The sequence below is a fragment of the Panthera pardus genome, unplaced genomic scaffold (assembly GCF_024362965.1).
Source record: "Panthera pardus isolate Hobbes unplaced genomic scaffold, ASM2436296v1 HiC_scaffold_1, whole genome shotgun sequence".
Taxonomy (NCBI): domain Eukaryota; kingdom Metazoa; phylum Chordata; class Mammalia; order Carnivora; family Felidae; genus Panthera; species Panthera pardus.
The window spans coordinates 32634964-32653971 of record NW_026526654.1 but is presented as its reverse complement, the minus strand read 5'-3'; positions in this window follow the sequence as shown (position 1 = coordinate 32653971).

Below are 19008 nucleotides of genomic sequence, written 5' to 3'. Positions count from 1 at the left end.
TTATTTTTGGGACAGAGAGAGACAGAGCATGAACGGGGGAGGGGCAGAGAGAGAGGGAGACACAGAATCGGAAACAGGCTCCAGGCTCCGAGCCATCAGCCCAGAGCCTGACGCGGGGCTCGAACTCACGGACCGCGAGATCGTGACCTGGCTGAAGTCGGACGCTTAACCGACTGCGCCACCCAGGCGCCCCACAATTTGCCATCTTTATTTTATTTTATTTTATTTTATTTTATATTTTTGGTTCTGTTAAAAGAATCAGAGCATAATGATCATGGATACTTTTTCTTTTGACAATAACATACAATTTAATAAAGGAACATGACCTTTGTATATAGAAGAATATAAAATTTCTCAACTTTTGGCAATAACATCTTGTACATGAGAAGGACATTTGCATATATTCATCAAGAATAATCACTGAGGAATGCAAATTATTTTAAATGTTTAACCCTATAATTATAATATGTAGCCATTTTTCCAAACATGTAAATATCATGTAATACCATGTAAATATCATAACCATGAATATCATATACCTCTCTATCTCTATCTATCTCCATGTCTATATATATTTATGCTTTAAGATCATCTATATGGAGATGATCTCCATATAGTGGGATGAAAGTAATAATTTTACCAACCTAACAATGATTAGTTGACACTGAAATTTAAGTAGCAAACTTTACAGTGAAAAGTCTATATGTCTTAGAGGGAGTTTATATGATAGATACAATATTTTATAAAGTCATGCATAAGTGGTTTAGGAAACTTGCCTTTTGCATTGACTCTTTAATAAAAAAGGTTAATTTGTTATTTAAATCTTAAGTTTCTTTCATGGTCAATTTGCTCTGGGAGCAAAGGTATAAAACTAATAATGGAATTGCTTTATTCTAAGAGAGCTTTTACAATCATACTTCCTGTTTTTGATTTGAAATCTGTTGACACAAAGGAACTCTCTGATACCTTTATTTAACCTGGCAAAACCTAAGCAAAACAGAACAAAAGCTTTCTCTTGGAAGCTTGGATTAGAAATTCTCTGTCTTCATGTAAAGTGTATTTGTGATTTCATAAAGTTCCTTACTTCAAATGGATAACTAAACATATATATATGTATGTATATATGTATACATGTATGTATACATACATAGATGTGTATGTATACATATCTATGTATATATATACACACACATATATATACATACATATGTATATGTATACATATATACAACTAAAAAATGTTGATGAATGTTTTACAATGAATAATGAGTAGTAGCAAGAGACAAGGTCCAGTGTAATAATGGTAGACTGGGAGTTACTTTGATGGTAAAGACTCCTCTAGGGAAAGCTATTATCTACTTGGTATTTTTTCTCTGGTACTATAGAGTGAGTTGCACATAGGAAACACTCAAATAAGTAGTTATTCAAGTTGAATAGTTTCTTTGTCTTTCTCACTATAGTGTAATCTTAGGACACTTACTATTCCTAGGGATGCATATACATTATATGTTTAAAATTTTTGTCCATATAACAAAAACTAATGCTAAAGATCAAGACTGAAAATTTTAAAAACTTGATTCCCTGGATTTTTCCAAATATTGTTGTTTGGCAGTTATTATAATACAACCTGTGTGACCAGATCACTTTGTTACCAGATGATTAATAATGCCAGGCAAATACCACTGAATCAAATAAGCATGATAGATGCTCAGCTTGGTGGTTCACCTGCAGGAGATTTAAAATTTCTGGATGTCCTTCTACTGTCAATCACAGTTTGGACATCAGTGACTATCCCTATTACCTACTGCTGTGTCATGAGGAATATAACTTATTCAAACTGTTTTAATCTCGTAATTGTGATATTCACCCATTTTTACAAAACATGTCAGTTTCATTAAGTTCAATGTATTATTTTAATAAAATAAAACTGTACATATCATACATGTATGTACATTTATTTAATTATGCTTTAAAATCATCTATATGGAGATGATCTCCACATTGTGGAATGAAAGTAGCACATTTTCCAGTCTAGGCTTGATTAGTTGACATGGAAATCTAAATACCAAATTTTACAGTCATTTGGATAGTAATAAAATTTTTTTGTTACAATTGGATCTATATTCTGTAAAGAAAATAATTGACAATGAAACACATGTTCATTGAGAAATGGAAGTGCATAGTTCAAGAAGTGACTCCGGAATTATTCTATTTTGCATCATTTTACTTGATAACAATGGAATTAACATAAAAAGACAGTTACTGAACTATTACTATCATCACTGGAGTATTAGTATTAAACAAGAAAGTGAATAAATCATTAATGGCAGGTTTCACTCGATAATGTTGGCTGTTTTTTTTAAACAGGAATCTTGATGAAAACTCCAAAACAAAATAAGGAATATTGCATTTCGGTATATAACGTTTTAAAGAGTATAACAACATAGAGAAAAAGCTTCTGAGTTGTAAATAATTCACTTAGATACACGGAGTCGTTCCTTCAAAATCTATATTCAATGTACAAAAAATGCATTTATCCCTTACCTGCATATCTACATGAAGATAAATATGGATATTTATTAATATAATTATCCTTTTGATGATTTTACTGTATACATCTCACCTATATTAATCTTTAGTCTTTCCTCTGAAATAATTGAGGCTTCCTTATGACTGTTCAATATTGTATATTTCCCATATAATATTACATGTTTAAGAAAATAAGGGCAATATTATTTATAACTTTCATGTTTCCCAATATTGTAATAGGACATAGACCATTGTGATATATAATAAATAATACCAATGAAATATCAACAGCAATAAAATTCTAATAAAAATTAATACCTAATAATCAAATGACTGTTTAAGTGGACAGATATCCTTTGTTGTGTCTTGGGGGTAGGGGAAGGAAAGGGAGTTGACAATTAATTTCAAATTAATTTTGGATGTATCATACGGGATTTTCCTAGGCAGTCTAAAATTTCAAGCCTCATAAAACACTCATTTGAACTATAAAGACTTTAAATTCCCTCCCTCTCAAAGAGTATTAAATTTGAAGTCACATGATACAGTAAGACAAATACTCCTCAAATATTTGTATTCTTTTCTTTGATTATGATCAGAAGGGCATTTATAAAAATTATTTCCTCATTTTCATTAGCAACTCCAACCTACTACAACTTAGGAAACTGATTTTTAGAAACCTCACAGCTTTTTAAACAGTTGTTTAGCAGTAAAACAATTTTAAAAACATAGCTTAACTATCTTAAAAAAGGAAGCAATTCAAAATAGCACTTACCTGCTTTTCCTTTCCATACATAGAAATACATGTCTTCCACAAAAATATTACAAATTTTTGATACTAGTAGAAATCACTGTTTAATAATTCTTGGTTTGAGGGAAGAAGAAAAACTGAAAACAAGAGTTTTTAATCTAAAACTAATCTTGGATATTTGTATAATATTGTTAAGAACTAAGGGAATCATTCTTAACACCTCCTTTGGTTCAGAGCTTTTTTACTCTTTTAGTTCCCTCTAGTGGATATTTTTAAAAATTCTTAACAACTTTAAAAGCTGCAGAGAGCATGCTCCGTTGAATTCTTACTTTAAACATGTAGATTATGTATGTAGTTGTTCCATTGCTGGCCTGTAACAATTATCATGATGTGTTAACAGTATATTTTAAGAAACATTTGACCAATTTGAGCATGATTAGAAGCAAAGTATTACAGAATATATTGTTTGTAAGAATAACTGACAATCTCCATTGTTTTTATTACCCATCATATTCTTAAAAGGGTTTATAAATGTTCCTCAATTAAACAACAACAACAAAGAACATGCTACAGCTATTTATTAGTGTCCAACTATCTTTAAAAAATTTTTTTTATCTTTAGATATTAAATTACTACTACTAATAATAAATAGTAGTATGTATGTATGTATAATTGTGAGCTCTCATCATGTTTATAACTAGTGTGATCACTCTATACATAGTAACATATTTATTCTTAGAACAAATCTATGTGACAAGTGCTTTTGGAATGAGGAAATTGGTGCATAAAAGTAATATACACAATGTTACAGAACTAGTAAAGGCAGAGTCTAGACTTCAACCTATCTATCTATTCTGACTTCAGAATTTGTTTATTCAGCAGATAAAATTGCTAGTCAGGGCAAATATTCTCATAAGTGGACATAATTTGTAATAAGATAAGATTTTAGTCTTATATATAATAGGAATAAATTAAAAAAGAATTTGTTTTTTTTGAATTAAAAATACTTTTTCTAAAACATATTTCATTCAATACATAAGCATTAATGACAATTGTGGGCAAAGAATTGCATTGGTTGAAAACACAAACATGAACTTTTCATATGCATACATATATATGATTAGCTCATAGATATATCTGAAGAACTGTATAATTGATCAAGTGATCTATATCTATATCGATATCGATATAGATATAGATATCCTCATCATACTACATTATACTAACCACCTATACTTCTTTGTCCTTCTAAGTCAATGAGTACCAAGCTTCTACAAAGATTGACATTTAGAGGAAATCAATTTGTCACATATTACTCCACTTACTTTAGGTGTGCCTGAGGGAAGAGGGAAGAGCCTATTGTGCAATATATAAATCCAGAAGCCCTTTGGATCAGATTCATGTTGCATGCTCCACATCCGATGAACTCTGTAGTCTCCCTGACCTAAAGTGGACCCCACTGCCTGCCCTAAAGTGGACCCCAGACACCCCACATAAGATTCCTCAAATGGATACATAATCTCTCCTTCATAATAGACATGTCTTCCTCCATCCCCCCAATGTACCCTCGCCCATAATAGACACAAATATATTTTAGATATGGAAGGTGTGTGCATGTACTAATGATGGGAGTGGACATTCACCAAACCCCTGGATTATCTAAAGAACAAGTGGGGACAGGAGTGAGATATGAGAGAATATGCCACTAGGCCTGGCAAGGGGCTATGGTATTCTGATTACCCGGTTCTTCCTTCTTACAACAAACAAAACAACATAATACTGCTTATCATCCGACTTGATTTTGCTGTTCTTTCTTAAAGTGTTAAGGTATTATATTCCACATATTTTTTAGAAGCTCAGAGTCATCATTGTGGATATTAGTTATACAGTCACTCATTTAATAAATATTACTTGAATTCTAAATGTAACGATATTATTAAGAACCTTAATAAATATATATTAATATTTTTAAAAAAGAAATTACGGTGCCAGGCACCTACTATATATTTCAATTAAAAAAAAAAAAACTCTTCACAACACCCTATAAGAGATATAATATTCTTAACTTCACTTTACAGGTAAGGAAAGTGATAAATTAAGAAAGAAAAATAACTTGGTGAGGGTCACACAGCTCGTAAATAACTAGCTTTCTGGTCTGGCTGAGTGTAAGAATCATGCTTCCCTGTATAAGGCAGTTCTAATAAAATATAAAATGCATTAGGTTTGAGTTATTTAATGTTTAAGGCTGAGACATTTAAGTAAAATATCAAGTGAAATATTAGCATAATATGAATTTTTAGGTTTTATAAAATACATTGTTGTTTTTTAAACATACCTTGAAGAAAAGACATCTTAATTAAAGACTTATAAAAGAAGGTGTTATCTCAAGAAACTTAAGTTTAAAATCAAATGTCTAACTGGCTATAAATCATTCAGCAAAGATGTGTACTGAAAAATACTTAATTTGTAGTTCAATATCTCCCTCTGCTGTTAGAAAACACTAATGAAAACTGTTTCAGCATATATACTTACATGGTAGACTATGTTTATATATTAACACAATAAAATACATTAAGATTTTCATAACCTTTCTTCGTGTTTTAAAATTGTGAATCCTACATTAGATTTAAGAAAACACTTCATTTACTTGAAATGAAAATAGTAAATGCTAGACATTAAACTTACAGTGAATAATTTATATGATTAACTTTACTGAAATTTTATGTTGTATAGTTGTTTTGGGTATTCGTTTTACACAAGTATTACATGTGAGAGAATACCTGAAAACTCTTTCTGTGTTACCTCCAATAATAATCATTTCCAGGCCAACTATTTGGCACTGGAATTCTCTTTCTTTTTTTTTTTTTTTCTGTTACAAAATTGAAATTTAAGCAAAAAAGTATTTCCAATGTCACAGACTTCTAGGGTAATACAATACTGTAACTAAATACAATTTTTTCAATAGCTACATTAGTAAATAAATAGAATATAAATACAGTATTAACCACAACTTCCTAATCATGGATAAAGAAACACAAACACAAAGAGCCCAATCATAAAATACATACATAAAAATATTACATTATTACCAACAATTTTCTTAAGATGAGAACATAGCATAGATATTAAAAAGAACATATAATTTTTGTATTTGCTAAGAATAATGTTTTTAGAAGCAGTTTCTAAAATTATATTTGGTGGTAGATATTATTACATGGCTATCTTTTAAAACTCTATTGTTTATGACAATCAAAAATAATAAAAACTTGAAAATTATAATAAATGGAAAAATGAAGTACTTTTATCAAAGGAAAGAGAAAATATAAAAGTTAAATTAATTCAGATAAATCCAGGATAAAAAAATCATAAAGTGCTTTGTAATGCAATGAAATAAATGTTAAAATGAAATTAATATATTATTTATAGAAATAACAAGTTTAATGATTTAACATAAAAGGGCTAAAAATACAACTGTTTGCTCCCATTTTTACATCTAGTTATATATTCCCTGACATCTTTGTAAAAATCGTTGTTTCTTTGAGGCCAAAGGTCACTAACTATCCCATACTCTTCCTTAAAACCTTCTGGAATGCAACTAATCTCCCAGAGATTCACCATGTTTTCAATCTAGAGAAATAGAAACTGACTCACCGTCTTCCTCTCCCCTTTAAATCATTATACTGATGGCAATCACTATTCTACCTGCAGACCTCTGATTCTAATTTCTTCAGCTATTCATTTCCATGACCACACATGGTTGTTTGTCATGACCCAAAATGTTCTGTTTTTAATCTCTGAATTCAAGTACAACACTCCTTGGTGATTGATGGTAAATATTTCACATCAAGTTTTCTTCGTGGGGTGGGAGGGACCTTCGTATACACACTATTTGCCACTTTTTGTGATGTAAATACCTCCACAACAGCTAGTTGCAAGATAATAATGTGCTATTATTGGATGTAGGGTGGCAAAAAGAAGCACACAATCACACAGTCAGTGTATTCCAACAAAGTGCCAAGTTACATGAGAACAGGCAATCAGTAGTGATATACTTTTCTGGATGTGATCTGGAAGAGGTCATACATCTGTAATACTTATATCCCTACATGTAACTATGTCCATGCCCATGGGAGGGTAATAGATATACTAGCTTAATACCTATGCTTGCACATTTGCTTGTGGTTTTCAAGAAATAGCAATGTTCTCCTGCACAGTTTAAATTTCTGCCTGTATCTTTGTTATATGAGAAAAGAACTATCCATTGCTGTTGTTGAATTTAGCTAGTCATATACATTTTTCACATATGGATGGAAATTATAATCAAATTACACAGTTAATATTTGTGATAAAAATTAATTCAATATTATAAATTCATTTGGAGAATATAAACATTCATATATTGAGTCTGCTTTCCATCCTGGAATATGGTATATGTGTCCATTTATTCTTGCAATTAAAAAAATTATTCATTATGGTATTACAATTATATCCATATATTCAAAGTGCTAAGTGTTTTATCTTTAATTTGCTGAACTCTCTTTGTAATTCTAGTTTTAGTAATATTTTCAGTTTATGTCTATATTTTTATTTCATTTCAAAAGTTTATATTATAAAATTAAGCACAACCTTGAGTTGGCTTGGTGTTTCAGAGGTACAAAGTAGTACAAAAACACAATTATATTCTTTGACGCTAGACTTGTACAAAAATATATTATTATACTTGTAATAAAATTAATTATTTAATTTTATGAGTGCAGTTTATGACAAAATGTTAACCAACTTTCTTTTCTATGCCCTTTAATATGCCTTAAAAGCAATATCAAAGTATCAAAATGATTGGATAAGTACTAAGAAATTTAATATGTTTTTTTTTTGTTTTTTGGTTTTTGTCTTTTTCTTTAGAAAGGGAGAGAGCACACCCAGGAGTGCAGGAGAGGGGCAGAAGGAGAGGGAGAGAGAGAGAGAGAGAGAAAGAGAGAGAGAGAGAGAGAGAGAGAGAGAGAAAGAGAGTGTGTGTCTTAAGCAGGCTCCAGGCTCAGAGCCTGATCCTATGAGCCTGGGATCATGACCTGAGCTGAAGCTGAGAGTCAGACACTTAACTGAGCCACTCAGGCATACCTAATATGTTCTCTAAAAAGCATCTGTAGAATAGACATATGCAGTATTTGTAGGAAAAGGACAAAGACGTATTTCCTACACATATGAAAACAGTCTATTTAGTTTATATAAGAGAAAATAAGTTGCCAAAAAACATAGCAGTTGTCCATCTGTTCCTTAATGTAGAGTTTTATCCAAAACCCCCAGATAAATCTGAGTAGTTCTAAGTAATTCTAGCTTAGTGGCTTATTTCTTCACTTGAATGAATTTATCTAAGAGGAAATAGTATAAAAAAAAAAACTTCCTTGGCAAGCTAAGTGATGTTGGTAAATTAACATCATCTTTGAACTACTTTGTTATTGCAAAGAGTAGTGGCAAATGAAGTTAAACAATTATTTAAGAATAAATAACACTACAATTTATAATTATTTCAAAGTTTAAAAATCAGTGTCAACATCTTATCACCACATCACCATTAGACAATATACACACACACACACATACCCTTACCTAAAGATATGTACATCTATATCCCTTTAACTTTGGCATTATTTTGAGCATTGATTTTTCGAAAGCCAGATTGTTATATTCACTACTGCTCTTTTTCCATAGCTTATTATATGGCAATAAAATTTATTTATTTATTTATGACATTATTTAAAAAATATTTATGGAGAACTTAATTATTGCCAGACCAATTGGAGCTATTGGATATAGTAATCAGCATGAAAAAATATCCCTACCTTTCTAGATTACACCATATCAATAATAGTAGTAAGAAAAGAACTATCAGCATTATACTTAATTACAATTGAAATGATGGCAAAGAGAAAAATTGTTTGATTTATAATATGGAAACAAAGTTGGATTTGAGCATTTAAGCAAGACTCCACATAGAACTGACATTTGTGCTAACACTTTCAGAAAAAATGATGAGTCAGAAAATGGCTTGATGCCATGTACAAATTTGTGAGAGAGGGATGATTGATGTGAAAAAGATAAGATCTATTTGGGATTCTGGCAGTTGCAGTCCTCACGAGTAAACATGGGAGGAAACTAAGATAAGCCTATGACCTATGTACACTGAAGATGAAAGGGTTTCATATATTTCATCTCCTCCCAACAATATGGCCAAGTGTCTAACTGCAGATCCCTTTTCATGTTTTGTTCCCCACCCCACCCCCCCCACCCCGCCCACCCTCGGAGCTGAAGTAGATGAAAACATGTAATGAATCAGTATCTAGAAAAGTGCATGAATACTATCATACATCTATAATATATATATAAAGAGAGACATACAGACAGATGCAAACAGAGTTCTTATAGCTTTTGTTTTAAAATTTTAGCCATGAAACAGGCAAAATAGTGCAAAACTCAGTAGCTTACAAAAGAACTGTTGGATCCAACTCATGTTTCCATGGACAGAGTAAGTTAAGGTTACTTGATGACTTAAACTTTTTACTTACTATTTGTGGAGAAGACTTTTAAGATTTTTCATCTGCCTGGTTTCCAAATAGTCTTTGCCCCCAGTGCTTTTTTCCACTTCAGATAAGAATTATCTCCATTTTTGCATTTATAGAGAAGGCTCTGTCTGAGTTCCTAGAAAATATTGAGTAGAATTTACATCTCAAAGCCACAGATAAAGAATGAATGCAAGTTCTTCCAAGAAAGACTTTTTATTGCCTGAGTCCAGAATTTTTATAGTACATATAAGCCTTTTGAGATAAATGGGAAAGGTTTGGGGATTAGTAAACAGAATAAGTGGGCTTTTTCCATTCTTGTAAAGACTCAATTTGTCAAAAGAGTTGTACAAGTTGGTCTCAATTTTTAAGACAAGTGTTTTTAATTCCTCAAATAATTGGGTTGCACTCTGAAATGCATTCAACTATATTATCTTCAAATTGCTTCTTTGTATCAGGGAGAAGATCTTTAACTAAGATGGAAATCGGAAGATATCTGTGAGAAATAAGCCCACTGACCCAATTAAAGGAGGGGCGCAGAGATTCTGAGTATAGTGAAGTTTGGCTTTAATCAATGTTCTTGTGAAAGTGGGTATTTAGTGCGCAAGGGCAGTTACAGCAGACAATTTATCTCTTAATGTCTAACTCCTTCCCTGATTCCTCACTGGCTGAGTACTACAGAGGTTACAGCCTTACCAGGAAATCTGCTATGCCCACATAAGGCAAAAAGTAGTCTGATTGGAACAAATTGAAACAAACAGTCCTTGAGGTGACTCAGAGACTTCAGTTCTTTGGCACATGCTCATTGCAAAGCCCATGGAAAAATAAGCCCCTGAAAGGAGAGGGGGAGAAGAGCCAGCAAGTGAAGTGTCTAAGGGTTTGGGACTCCATTGTAGGGAGTGGGGGTCTGTACCTATTTCCAATAGGTTGTAAACTTTTTGTTAACTAGACTAGGTATTTCTGAAAATGAATCATCTATCTTACTTCTCACAATATCTACCTTCCTGATTTGGAGCTGTTTGACTTTGGAAGGTTTTTTCTTTCTTTCTGTGTACATAGTTTCATTTTAGTTTGGGGGAAGAAGCCTTTTAAAAAGTCCCAATTAAGTTCCTAATATCAGCTTCCTAATTTGGCCAACTTCCTACCACAGATCTACTTAAAAAAATCCTTTCAAATATCTCGTCAGGTTTTGGCTAGGATAAACAGCAAATATTCCTGGTGATATTGAATGATACCATGGGTGTAGGAAACATTCCACAAAGGGTGTAAAAGAGATACTACTCTCTCAAGATCTTCAGCCACTCCCAAAGATAGCTAAAAGAAAGACAGGCAATTCACTTTAAAATTGGCAACATTCCATTGGGTCCTCACTGCAAATGGGGAAAAAGTTACTTTTTTTTTTAAGTTTATTTATTTATTTTGAGAGATATGGGAGATGGGCGGAGAGAGGGAGAGACAGAGAATTCCAAGCAGGCCCTGCATCCTCAGTGCAGAGCCCAAAGTGGGACTCAAACTAACAAACCATGGCCTGAGCCTAAATCAAGAGCTGGATGCTTAACCCACTGAACCATGCAGGTGCCCCACAATTCACATTTCTGTATGACCATATCTTTGGGCCCCCAACCTGATGGTTGTGCTGTCTGCATCTGCAGGAACTGACAGCCTGGGTGACCCAGGCAGGAAAAAAGCCAAACCAAATTCTTGACACACAAAACTTGATGAACAAGAAGGCCATTGCTGTTTCTGGGAGAAAAAAGATCAATAACCAATAAGGGACAATGTGAGATTTTACCTTCCTCTATCAATTGACCTATAGAGATCCAGGAGAGCTAACTCTGGTAAGAATTCTCACCATTCACTGGCTTCTGCCAGTTTTCCCAGGTCTTATTGTTGCAGGATTTTTTATCTCAATACCTTGGGTTCTTTGTCTCACTGCTTCAAAGAATGAAGAAGTGGATACGAAATGAGCAGCAGACAAAAGTCTACTAGAGTATAAGATTAGAAAAGAAGAATGTTATGAAGGCTCTCTTTACAAAGAAGGGGCATTCAAAAGTGAATGTCTGCGACTATAGGCAAGAGTAGAAAATGTAGCCCCAGAAACTGAAGGAATTTGGCAAGGTTTTCCTTTTTTTTTTTTTAATCTTAGTTTTGTCTTGACTGTTTGAGGGGATAGCTGGTAGCAATTTAGCAGAGAATCTCTCTGTGTCCTGTCAATTCTGGGACTGACCCATAAAGGAACCCTACTTAGCAGGTAGATATGGGAAAATTTGAGTTGGTGTCAAAGGAACTGGCAAAATCTTTGAGGACAATGTTTTGTGGGTCCCCCCCCCCCCCAGTGTCCTGCGTAATTACAAATGAGATACCAATTTCTGGGCAGTGTTTTGATGATGGACTTGTAGGAGGGTGCAGTGGGGGAGGCCAGGTGTTTTATGTTTCTGGCCTTGAGGCTGTTGCAGTTGTAAGGCCACTACCTTGATGGACTTTTGTTTATGGCCTTGTGGTCTCTTCCTGACTGAAAGGCAATTCAGATAGAAGATTAGTTGACTGAGTACTTAAGTAAAGTAGGATAGAAGGAAGTAGGAGGAGTCACTTCAGCCTTGCAGTCTTTTATTTTAGGTACTCCTTGTGTCTTTAATTTTTCACTAGCCTTTGCAATGAATCTTTCAATAAAGCTGTTTTGGAAGTGGGAAGACTTCCAGAGGCGTCTGCATGCCAGTTAAAATAGGTATTCCATTCTGTTTGCTTGTCTTAGGAACCCTTACTTTCAAGTACACTTTTTGTCAAGTTGGAATATTCCTTATAATGGCCATTCTAGTATGCATAGATCAGAAGTTAGTATGGAGAATGAGGAGCATGATTACTTGGTGATGTTTAGTCCATCCTTTCAATATTTTATAGTTAGAGCTTTGCATAAAGGGAATTTAGAGTCTTCTTGTTATGTTTTTTGAAGTATGACTATTGGGTCTGTTGAGGTATGATTTTTTGAGGACATATTGGGTTTTGTCTTTGGGGGAAATGAATACATAGGTCAGGATGAAAGAAATATATGCATTATGACTGGGAAGAAGTAATGAAAACAATAGACATTATGTAAAGGCACTAATATGAGTTCACTCCTTGATGAGTCACAGATAGAAACCACCAGATGAATTGTCACACAAAGGAAACTTTATTTGTAGCAAATAAGGAGATCAAGGGGAATATACAAAGCCATAACTCCCCAAGCAAAGGTGGATTGTTTCTTTTCATTTAGGATTGGGATGAATATTTAAAAGGGGTGCCTTGACATCATAGGTAGAGGCAGGCTTAAGGTAGTGCATGCACCTTAAGGAAACATGCCTATACATATATATGCTACATAATTCACATGTATAGGAAACATGCCTATACATGTATGGTATGTAAATGAGGCTTGTGCTCCTCCTTGAGAGATATTTTAGTATTATAATAAGGTAAAGGTAACTGTCCGTCACTTCATGGGTCACGCCATGGTCCATCGAGGTAGAAGCGAGTCAGGGATTAATTTCAAACTACACTGGGTGGTCTAGGCTGGCCAGAGCCTTTCCTCCAGACAGTCGTTATGCTCCAGGGGTAGTTTCAGTTTTCATCATGGGATGGAAAAGACCTGTCCAGTCTTTTGCCTAAGTTAAGAGATAAACTGGAGAGAAGAGTTTAAGGGAAAATGTGGGACAAAGGTCATTGGGTACAGCAGGAGCAGCAAAGGTCATGTCTTGGGGTCTAGCTGGTGACAGTTATGACACATCAAATACATCCAAACTCATGATTCTTTTAAATTTTATTTTCAAGGGGTGTTCATTTTTGTGCTTTTGCAGAAGAGGAATTATAGGCAAAATCAGAAGAAGTTGTTTTCAAGAAGAGACTCATAAGACAAAGTTTTGGGTGGGCTTTTCACACATTGTATTGACTTGTTTGCTTGTTAATGTGTGACAAAGTGTGGGTTAGATGGGGAGAATCTTTCTAAACCAGAAGCACTCTGCTGGAGCTTAGATAGCAAAGATACACTCAGCATGAGAAGACGACAACCCCTGACTGATGGGATTACTCAAAGTAATATAGAGGACAATTAACATGGGAAGCCACAAAGGAGAGGAAAAACAGAATCACGGACATTATCATATTGGTTTATGAGCATTAGAGATACTATAGAAATGGATAGAGACATGTTGGGTGTATTGCAGTGGCCTGGGATGTGAACAAGCGAAACTAGGTGACTTGTCTTAATCCACAGGTTACTAAAATTTAGGAGTATTTAAATAGTAGTATATATTTTTGGATTTGAGGGGCTTTAATTTTTTTTTTTTTTTTTTTTTGAGAGAGAGCATGCATACGAGTGAGGGAGGGGCAGAGGGAGAAAAGAGAGAGAAAGAAAATATTAACCAGGTCCCACAACCAACACAGAGCCCAACTGGAGCTGGATCTCATGATAATAAGATCATGACCTGAGCTGAAATCTAGATTCGGACACTTCACCTACCAAACCACCCAGGTGACCCTGGATTTTAGGGGTTTTTAATCATGTATTGGTTTCTTTTGTTTTGTATTTTTCTTTTCTTTTTCTTGATATTTGGTATATTTCTAAATGGGCCAAAACAAAGGTGTTTACTTCAACCATCTAATTATCAGTATTAAATTTTGTATAACTAATTTAAATGCTTGCCCTGTAAGGATATTCTAATTTGAGGAAATTCATACATATATATATGTATATATACTTTCTCTCTCTCTATATATATATGTATATATACTGTCTCTCTCTATATATAGAGTATATATACTCTATTTATATATATATGTATATATACTCCATACATATTATTTTCATATGAGTCTTAATTCCATAAGAACAAAATACAAAAGAAAAAAATGTATGTATATGAGTTCTTAATATGGCAAGTTTCATTCATATGAAAATTGATCTATATGGAACCATTCCAAATGGGATTTATAAAATTTTACTCTTTATGTTTATTGATGAATAAATAATTTTTAAAAAAATATTTGAAGAGTTGTAACTTTATAATGCCATTCACCAACCAAAGTGTTTTAGCAAGACATTTTCATATCAAGTGATAGGCCCTTTTGAGCCACTAAACAAACAGGCAATAGGTTATTTTTTATTTTAAATACAGACATTATTCTAAACTTGATGAGGATAGCTGAATTTTGTTTGGTTATGTGATTTATTAGTGAAGATTTTTTAAATCACATTCAATATATTTTGTCCCAAATAATTCATCTTAAATATTTCAGTAAGATGTTTTATGTCATTTTTACGGGCTTAATAATGTTAAATTTATATGTACATCAGATACAATACCAATGCTAAAATAATGAATCTTTGTATTTTTTATTTAACTCTTTTCAATAATTTGAAAATTAAGCATTTAGGGTTTTTTTTATTTTTAAAATGTGATGATATTGCAAGTGCTGCCATCTGCTGTAAAAAAGCTACTATTGACATGGCATAGAAAGGAATAGACGGTTCTATATTTGATTAAAGAGAATACTGTATAAGAATTCCAAGTAACCTCAAACTTATATAAACTAGGGAAATAATCCATTATGAGGTAGAATGATATTTTTAAACATTTCACATATTTAATTCATAAAACATATCAATTCACCGATACTTTTTGACTGTGAAACCAATTTATCAGTTCCCAACAATCTTCAGTGTGTGGCCTTGTGGCTTCTGAAGAGTTAAAGAGCAGCCTCAGTTTTTCCGTATTATCAGATCAAGAAATTGGTATCTTAGGACTATGCCAGATGCCACCAATTTTGCATGCTTTATAGGCTACAGGCAACTGAAAATATTTTGGAGTGATGTTCCCAGTGATTAAATATAGTTTACCTAAAACAAACAAATCCCAAAATATATTTATCTTAGAATTTTGAAAAAGAAATACATCTATCAGGATAAAAATTTAGATCACTAATTGGTATGTTCAATTGTATTCAAATTTTAAAGTCACTATAGTGGGAATTTCCTGGCATAAATAAATTAAATCTGAACTAAATTAAATTTTGTTAAATAAAATAAATCTGGAATAAATTATAACTTTTCTCTATTGATATTTTAAAATATTAAGTATTTGAAATGATAATTTTTGAAAGATTCTAATTAAAAACCATGCATCAATACAACCCTAACTGCCCAAATGATACTTCTCCAGCAGATGGCAACATTGAGAATCTTAAAAAAGTGTTTTTAAAGATAAGTAAATAATTATGACAAAAATAAGAAAGTAACATAGTGTTTTAATTAAGTAAAAGCTAGCACAAATTAATAAATTGCTATACATTTTCTTCTAGATAATTGACAGTGTGATTATTTTTAATTCTAGGAGATTTGACCAATAAGGTTTTATTAACTATACCAGATAAAACCTATGGCTAAATATTCATCAATTATTCTTTTAATTTTTTTTAATGTTTTTATTTATTTTTGAGAAAGAGAGATAGAGCATGAGTGGGGAAGGGACAGAGAGACAGAAGGAGACACAGAATCCGAAGCTGGCTCCAGGCTCCAATCTGTCAGCAAAGAGCCTGAATACGGGGCTCACGAACCATGAGATCGTGACCTGAGCCAAAGTCAGTCGCTTAACCAACTGAGTCACTCAGGTGCCCTAAAACATTCATCAATTATTAAATAATGATCCACTTTCTGATATTTACATGATCGTGTGATTAAACTACTTATCTAGGGTAGAAATTGATCAGTAACTGGGAGAGAAAAAGAAACATATTTCTTAAAATCATTAAAACACAGTAAAATAAAGCATAATATAGAAAGCTTACCAAATTCATAATATATTGCCTCAAAAATCTAATTTTAAAATATTAATCCAAGCGCCAAACATTAATCTTTTGTACAGGCAATTGATAAAATTGCTGAATAGATAACTGGGTTTCAGAAATACTATTTTTTTCAATGTTTATTTATTTTTGAGAGAGAGAGAGAGCAAGCAGGAGAGGGGCAGTGAGAGAGGGAGATAGTATCCCTAGTAGGCTCCACGCTGTCAGTGCAGAGCCCGATGTGGGGCTTGAACCCACAAACGGTGAGATCATGACCTAAGCCGAAGCCAAGAGTTGGAAGATTACCTGGGTGAACCACCTAGGCACCCAGAAATACTATTTTAAATAAATGGAGTCATTGAAACCATAACGTCAATGTAAAATCATGAATTTCATGTATAATAAAATATGCTGTAGAAAAATGTAAATATTTTAGAAAACAAAAATGAATATAACTTGTTTCATGTACAGAGAAAACTAGAAATTAATAGGACAATTTATACAAAGAAAATTGAGGCAAGTTTACATAAAATGAATGTTAGAAGGATTAACCTCTAATAAATTTTGGAGGAATTTAGAATTATTACAGGTGTGCCATGGAAACTTGCAGTCTTTATGAGGTTAAAAACCCTACTATTCCTGGTCTCAAGCAAGCCCAGTTGCAAACATTACAGCAACACTGAGACATGAAAGAGTTGTACACAAGAACAATTTGAGACTATTCAGCAGCTACAACTTCTGTTACTATCAGAAGCACACTTTTCAGCATTCATAAGTAATGTTTGATCCCTCCCCATGACCTCAAACATGTTAACTCTGCATAAGAAGAGAAATGCTTAGGTACATTTTTATAATAAAGTTCATTTAAAAAGGGAATAGTTTGTCCTTTGAAACATGTTAGGCAAAAAGAAAATATGGCTGGAAAGATTAAACCATTAAAAGACTTGAAGATCTGGATATATTCACAAATTATCTCAAAAGCATTATCATGGAGTTAAAATTAAACTGACTTAGGAACCAACCTACAAAGACATTTCCTCATTTTTTATCACTAACTATACATTGTGGATATTTCATGTAATATCCACAGGCGTTTTTTTTTTTTTTAATGTCTATAATGATAATATTAATAAAAGTGCAAACTCAGTCCTTACTTAGTCTATGATAAGCACTATAAAAATTTACATATGTTCATCTCAAGTCTTCCTCAAAAATGTATAAGTTCTATACGATTTATACAATCATATTATAGGACGAAACTAAGGCTTAAAGAAGTGGTTTTCCAAATGTCATGTAAATAAAAATTTGAAGAGTTAGAAGGCAAGTCCAGGTCAGTCTGGTCTCAAACTCTGCACTTTATTATAAATTTCCATATTAGATATCCCCCTGTAGGGTGACTATTAAGGTTTGCCTAAGACTGAGGTGGTTCTGGCATAAGAGTCAGATGGGAATAAAGTAGGTTATGGGCATCAGAATAAATTCCATTGCACGTATCTAGTGCTCCACAGATATAAGGCAGTATCATAGATGGTTAAAAGAGGAGCTATAAAGTCATAGGTAAGAATCAGGAATGGGTTCAGAATCTTGACTCTCTGGGTCCACATTATGAAACTGAAATACTAATCACTCTGCCTCAGTTTTCTGATTTATAAAGCAAAATAATATAATAACTTCCTCTTGAATTGTTGAATTGTTCAATTGGATTGAATTTTAAATCGACTAACTAGAAGTCAGTACAGAGCCTGACATGATAATATTACTAGATTTTTACTATTGTTATAAAATATTTTCTGTTAGCATAGTTATAGCTGTGTCCATATATAAAGGCAAAAAAAACAAACAAAAAATGTGGATGGGGTAAGAAATCATCTCTGGGATGCCTGGGAGGCTCAGTCAGTTGAGTGTCTGACTTTGGCTCAGGGAATGATCTCACAGTTTGTGAGTTCAAGCCTAGTGTCAGGTTCTGTGCTGCCAGCTTAGAGCCTGGAGCCTGTTTCAGATTCTGTGTCTCCCTCTCTCTCTTCCCCTCCCCTGTTCATGCTCTGTCTCTCTCTGTCTCAAAAATAAATAAACATTTTAAAAAAAGAAAGAAATCATCTCCTACTCACCCTCTTATTTCTCAGAAAAAATATTATAATGAGGTGTTTGAGTTTCCAGTCATTTGTCTCGGACACACAGAATGCCTCACTCAGTGAGACAACAATGTTATAATTATAATCATGCTCCTACTTACCTGACTATGTTAATACATTAAGTTTGATATACCCTACCTTTGGTGTTCTTAGATTTTTTTTGTTTTCTAATATACACGTATTTCACTGAATAAAATATTTCACAGAATTATCACTGGTAAAAAAA